We start from the raw sequence: 7,685 nt of genomic DNA, 5'->3' as shown, positions 1-7,685 counted from the left end.
CAAACCCGAACCCGATTTCCTAAACGTAAACCTTAACCTATTCTCAATTCCCTAAACCTATAGCTTATAACCTAAACCGAAACCTAAACCTATACCTAAACCTAAACCTAAACCTATAACCTATAACCTAAACATAAATCTAAAACCTAAATGTATTCTCAAATCCCTAAACTTAAACCTACACCTAATCCTAATCTCAACTCCCTAACCTAAACCTAAACCTAAACTTGATAACCCAAACCTAAACCTGATCCTGAATCCGAACCCGATTTCCTAAACCTAAACCTTAACCTATTCTCAATTCCCTAAACCTTAACCTATAACCTAACCTAAACCTGAATCTATAACCTAAACCTAAACCTAAAACCTAAGTGTATTATCAAATCCTTAAACCTAAACCTACACCTAATCCTAATCTCAACTCCTTAACCTAAACTTAAACCTAAATTTCAAACCTAAACCTAAACCCGATCCCGAACCCGAACTCGATTTCTTAAACCTAAACATTAACCTATTCTCAATTCCCTAAACCTATATCTTATAACCTAAACCTAAACCTAAACCATCACCTAAACCTAAACCTAAACCTATAACCTATAACCTTAACCTAAACCTAAACCTAAACCTGTAACCTATAACCTAAACCTAAACCTAAAACCTAAATGTATTCTCAAATCCCTAAACCTAAACCTACACCTAATCCTAATCTCAACACCCTAACCTAAACCTAAACCTAAACCCGATCCCGAACCCGAACCCGATTTCCTAAACCTAAACATTAACCTATTCTCAATTCCCTAAACCTATATCTTATAACCTAAACCTACACCTAAACCATCACCTAAACCTAAACCTATAACCTATAACCTTGACCTAAACCTAAACCTAAACTTAAACCTGTAACATATAACCTAAACCTAAACCTAAAACCTAAATGTATTCTCAAATCCCTAAACCTAAACCTACACCTAATCCTAATCTCAACTACCTAACTTAAACATAAACCTAAACTTGAAAACCTAAACCCAATCCCGAACCCGAACCCGATTTCCTAAACATAAACCTTAACCTGTTCTCAATTCCCTAAACCTATAGCTTATAACCTAAACCGAAACTTAAACCTATACCTAAATTTAAACCTAAACCTAAACTTATAACCTATAACCTAAAGATAAACCTAAAACCTAAATGTATTCTCAAATCCCTAAACCTAAACCTACACCTAATCCTAATCTCAACTCCCTAACCTAAACCTAAACCTAAACTTGGTAACCCAAACCTAAAGCCGATCCTGAACCCGAACCCGATTTCCTAAACCTAAACCTTAACCTATAACCTAACCTATGCCTAAATCTATAACCTAAACCTAAACCTGAAGCCTAAGTGTATTCTCAAATCCTTAAACCTAAACCTACACCTAATCCTAATCTCAACTCCCTAACCTAAACCTAAACCTAAACTTGAAAACCTAAACCTAAACCCGATCCCGAACCCGAACCCGATTTTCTATACCTAAACATTAACCTATTCTCAATTCCCTAAACCTATATCTTATAACCTAAACCTTAACCTTAACCTAAACCTAAACCTAAACCTATAACCTATAACTTTAACCTAAACCTAAACCTAAACCTGTAAGCTATAACCTAAACATAAACCTAAAACCTAAATGTATTCTCAAATCTTTAAACCTAAACCTACACCTAATCCTAATCTCAACTCCCTAACCTAAACCTAAACTTAAACTTGAAAACCCAAACCTAAACCCGATCCCGAACCCGAACCTAATTTCCTAAACTTAAACCTTAACCTTTTCTCAATTCCCTAACCTATATCTTATAACCTAAACCTAAGCCTAAACCTAAACCTTAACCTAAACCTAAACTTAAACCTAAACCTGTAACCTATAACCTAAACATAAACCTAAAACCTAAATGTATTCTGAAATCCCTAAACCTAAACCTACACCTAATCCTAATCTTAACTCCCTAACCTAAACCTAAACCTAAACTTGAAAACCAAAACCTAAACCCGATCCCGAACCCCAACCCGATTTCCTAAACCTAAACCTTAAGCTATTCTCAATTCCCTAAACCTATAGCTTATAACCTTAACCTAAACCTAAACCTGTAACCTAAACCTAAAACCTAAATGTATTCTCAAATCCTTAAACCTAAACCTACACCTAATCCTAATCTCAACTCCCTAACCTAAACCTAAACCCGATCCCGAACCCAAACCCGATTTCCTAAACCTAAACCTTAACTTATTCTCAATTCCCTAATCCTATAGCTTATAACCTAAACCGAAACCTAAACCTAAACCTATAACATATAACTTAAACATAAACTTAAAACTTAAATGTATTCTCAAATCCCTAAACCTAAACTTATACATAATCCTAATCTCAACTCCCTAACCTAAACCTAAACCTAAACTTGAAAACCCAAACCTAAACCCGATCCCGAACCCGAACCCGATTTCTTAAACGTAAACCTAAATGTATTCTCAAATCCCTAGACCTAAACCAACACCTAATCCTAATCTCAACTCCCTAACCTAAACCTAAACTTAAACTTGAAAACCCAAACCAAAACCCGATCCCAAACCCGAACCCGATTTCCTAATCCTAAACCTGAACCTATTCTCAATTCCCTAAACCTATAGCTTATAACCTAAACCTAAACCTAAACCTATAACCTATAACCTTAACCTAAACCTAAACCTAAACCTGTAACCTATAACCTAAACCTAAACCTAAAACCTAAATGTATTCTCAAATCCCTAAACCTAAACCTACACCTAATCCTAATCTCAACTCCCTAACCTAAACCTAAACTTGAAAACCCAAACCTAAACCCGATCTCGAACCTGAACCCAATTTCCTAAACCTAAACCTTAACCTATTCTCAATTCCCTAAACCTATAGCTTATAACCTAAACCTAAACCTATAACATATAACATAAACCTAAACCTAAAAACCTAATATATTCTCAAATCCCTAAACCTAAACCTACACCTAATCCTAATCTCAACTCCCTAACCTAAACCTAAACCTAAACTTGAAAATCCAAACCTAAATCCGATCCTGAACCCGAACCCGATTTCCTAAACCTAAACCTTAACCTATTCTCAATTCCCTAAACCTATAGCTTATAACCTAAACCTAAACCTAAACATAAACTTAAACTTTAACCTAAACCAATAACCTATAACCTAAACCTAAACCTAAACCGAAAACCTAAATGTATTCTCAAATCCCTAAACCTAAGCCTACACCTAATTCTAATCTCAACTCCTTAACCTAAACCTAAACCTAAACTTGAAAACCCAAACCTAAACCCGATCCCAAACCCATACCCAATTTCCTAAACCTAAACATTAACATATTCTTAATTCCCTAAACCTATAGCTTATGACCTAAACCTAAACCTAAACCTATAACCTAAACCTAAACCTAGAACCTAAATGTATTCTCAAATCCCTAAACCTAAACCTACACCTATTCCTAATCTCAACTCCCTAACCTAAACCTAAACCTAAACTTGAAAATCCAAACCTAAACCCGATTCCGAACCCGAACTCGATTTCCTAAACCTAAACCTTAACCTATAACCTAACCTAAACCTAAACCTATAACCTAAACATAAGCCTAAAACCTAAACCTAAACCTAAAATCGAAATGTATTCTCAAATCCCTAAACCTAAACCTACACCTAATCCTAATCTCAACTCCCTAACCTAAACCTAAACCAAAACTTGAAAACCCAAACCTAAACCCGATCCCGAACCCGAACCCGACTTCCTAAACCTAAACCTTAACCTATAACCTGACATAAACCTAAATCTATTTACATGCACTTATAACCTGAACCTATAACCTAAACATAAGCCTAAAACCTAAACTTAAACCTAAAATCGAAATGTATTCTCAAATCCTTGAACCTAAACCTACACCTAATCCTAATCTCAACTCCCTAACCTAAACTTAAACCTAAACTTGAAAACCCAAACCTAAACCTGATCCCGAACTCGAACCGATTTCCTAAACCTAAACCTTAACCTATTTTCAATTCTCTAAAGCTATAACCTATATACTATAACCTATAACTAAAACATAAACCTTAACTTAAACCTATAACCTAAGCCTAAACCTTAACCTAAACCTAAACCTAAACCGAAACCTATAACCTAAACATTAACCTATAACCTATAACCTATAACCTAAACTTATAACCTAAAACCTAATCCTAAATCTAAACCCAAACCTAAAACCTAAACCTAAACCTATTTTAATGATCAGTTTTAGTTTTAAAAAGTGCCCACTTTTTTGGAAGAAGTTTATGCAATTCTTCATGATTCTGAATTATAATGTTTTGTTGGTTTAATATTTTTTTTTAGGTGAAAGACACAAAAAGAAAATTGTTGCTAATTTTTTTTCTTTTTTTATTTATGATGTTAAACCTATATGTATTTATGTATGGATGAATGTAATGTGGATAAGATTACTTGTGTTTGGATGGATGTAGTTTATGTTTGGATGAATGTAGTTTATGTTGGATTTACGTAGTATGGGTTGTTTAGATGGATGTGAATGTGAATATGATGAAATATATTATATAATAGGTATATATCAGGAAAAATACGATGAAATATATTGTAACAGGTGTATATTGACCCTCATGGACCGTCCTTTAAAGGCCCATAAGAGACGGTCCATGACCGTCCTTTTTAAGGACAGCCCATGACCGTCCTTTTAAAGGACGGTCTATGGCCGTCCTTTGAAGGCTTATCAGAGACGGTCTATGACAGTCTTTTTTAAGGACAGTCCATGACCGTCCTTTAAAAGGACGGTCGATGGCCGTCCTTTAAAGGCTTATAAGAGACGGTCCAAGACCGTCCTTTTTAAGGACGGTTCACAACTGTCCTTTTTTAGGACGATCCAGGACTGTCTTTTTTCCGTCAATAAATATGACGGTTTTCGACCGTCCTTTAAGTAATACGACACGTCAAAATTTGACGGCCCTTGTGACGGTCCATGACCGTCCTTTTTGGTCATTTGAGACGGTTTTAGACCGTCCTTTTTTCACAGTTTTGGCATAGTGAATTATAGCAACGGTGTCTATTACCATTGCAAGAACTTGCTGTAATTGATCAACTCAACTAAGTTAATATAATTAACGCTGCTAGGAATAGTACATAAAATGCAATCAGGAAAGAACAATCAAATCATATAATACATTCTACATTCATATTATAAATAGCAATCAAATCCTACAATGCATCCTACATTCATATTACAAATAGCAATCACAATGCATCCTACATTCATATTACAAATAGCAATGAAATCATTACAGCGTCTACATAGAGCAAATTGCAACCCTCAACCTCCTTGTTTACATACAAGGCATTTATGAACAGGGCAAGCAAATGGTTCTCCAGCAACTATCTCTTTTTTATGCTCTTCCGCTTCAGCATCCTTTCCTGGATGAAGTAATTTTGCAACACATTCTGGATGATGGAAATGGCCACAAGTTGCAAAAACACGGGAAAACCTGAAAGCTAAAAGGCCACAATGAATGAGCATCTTAGTCAGGATGTTTTAAGCATTAAGGACATAGAAGTTTGAGCTACTGACCTAAAAATGTCTAAACTACACCCATTATAAAGCTAGAATGAAAGAAAATTGAATGTACACAACTACACATACCATCACTAAAGAGAATGTACCGAATGCCAGCCTTACCAAAAGAAGCAGCTGCTAAGGCATGCACTGGAGCAGGATTCCAAATCATATTCACAATATGTTATTATGACACATGTGACAGATAGGGGTAGGCTCCGTTATGCATGCACCACCGACAAAAAATCATGCCAGCCCGTTCATCGAGTGGGCCAAATGCGCACATAGTATGAATTATCCATCAGTGCTTAATTGTCCATTTTTTCAAATACATGTGACCCATCTGCTGAGCAGACTGACCTCCTTTAGGCCGTGGCATGTACAAGGTAGGTGCACCAGATGAATGGCCCTATTCTCGCACAAACAGTGTTCCATTGGCATATCTTGAGTACTAAAAATATTTTGAGACAGCATTACTTGCTAGAGTTTTAATTGTAAAACAACTGTGTTCTTATGACTAGTTTCTTGACTCTTATCAATTCTGTGTGATTTATCTTCATCACTAATCTTGAGAACTAGCTAGAGTGGTTAATATATCTCTTTTTTCATATTCCTTATTATACAAACAACTTACAAGAAAGCCTTAAAAAGAATGGGATTGCTAGAATTGATCCTTATATCATCAGCAGTCACTTGACCATGATTCAATTTTTACATCATAGGCTATTTTCAATTCAGTTAACGGCATCTACTAGAAATGATGAGACAAAATGTTGTTATCGCTTTGTTTTACCAGTGAAATTAATAATCTAATCCTTCACAAAAAATTGTAATCATTCAGACAAGAAAAGATCAAATTAATATTTTAAGACTTGAAAATTCTGCTAGAATATAACAAACCTCAGCATTGCTGGATTTATCGGAAGAGCCCAACTTGCCACAAAAAAAAAAAAAAATGTTGATACCATTTGTATTGGCAATTTATGCACAATAAGTTTTGAATTGCCTGCGCCAAACCAACAAGGTGAAGGTGAATGCCCCAAACTTTTGGAAGCAAGATGAACAAAAACATGACATATACTAAAAACGAAAGATGGTTTCATAAGCGTGCATACTTTCACTTGAGCCTTAGACATGCCAAGAGATTTACAGGCTGAGTCAGCACCAACATATTTAGTTACATGGAAGGACCTCAAACACCTCCCTTCACAACTGTATAAAAAAATTGAGTTAAATGCATGTGTCATTCAGTCATGGAGAGACGAAAAAAAAAAAAAGAAAAACAGGAAAGAAAGGAGCATCAAGCGATGTTTAATGCTGACTTGACTGAATATCAAGCCTTGAGCACGAATATGGCCTGATACCAATAGACAAAAAAAAAAAAAAAAGATATCATGTCGCATCAACAAATTAGTTATAGATAAACAATCAGGGTAAACTGTCAACATTCTTCAAAACAAAATTCTCGATTCATCAAGGCATAAAGGTTGTGCACTAATTATGATTTAAAAGAACATTTTAGTATTTTTCGATTAACATTTGATTCACCAATCACCATAGACAGTAAAATACCTGCTAAATAAATAATGTACATAAAGAAGTTCCGGTGTCAAAAAGATGATATGGACATCAAATAGATAATTTATAATTACAGATTAATTGCCAAAATATCTTTGGGAAGATATCCATGATAAACAATAGAAACTACTGTGAACAAAAAAACGGTATTAAAAAACATTTTTACAGATACAACAATATCATTCTATTGCAAGGGGAAATTTTCATTGGCTACATGCATGGACAACACTTGAGATAAAGATGTCCATATCTATCTGGACGTTAACATCCATGTGGTGTCTGGGTGTGTGAACAGGGGTGTCTAGGGATGTTGTTGTTTTGCATTTGGATGACACCTCATGGATATCCCTTTTGCTGAAGAATGTGCTATTGTGCCAGAGGAACATATATTCAAGAGGCAATCCTATGGCACTTGTGCCAACATGGCAAACACACATGAGATTCACACCCTATCGTGAGCAGGTCCTGAAATGTTAACAT

At 35.3% G+C, this 7,685-nt stretch overlaps 1 long non-coding RNA gene across 1 annotated transcript; it reads right to left on the bottom strand.

Moving 5' to 3' along the window:
* Nucleotides 1-5,398: 5,398 nt before the first annotated feature.
* LOC131241505 (uncharacterized) lies at nt 5,399-7,366 on the bottom strand. The gene is made up of 3 exons (XR_009169073.1): nt 6,743-7,366; nt 6,528-6,633; nt 5,399-5,559 (listed from the first exon to the last, which is right to left on the bottom strand). It is a non-coding gene; the product is annotated as an uncharacterized LOC131241505 (long non-coding RNA).
* Nucleotides 7,367-7,685: the final 319 nt, after the last annotated feature.

This window comes from Magnolia sinica, chromosome 3 (assembly GCF_029962835.1).
Source record: "Magnolia sinica isolate HGM2019 chromosome 3, MsV1, whole genome shotgun sequence".
Taxonomy (NCBI): domain Eukaryota; kingdom Viridiplantae; phylum Streptophyta; class Magnoliopsida; order Magnoliales; family Magnoliaceae; genus Magnolia; species Magnolia sinica.
Note: the sequence above shows the minus strand (reverse complement) of the source record. Positions and strands in the feature narration are given on the sequence as shown.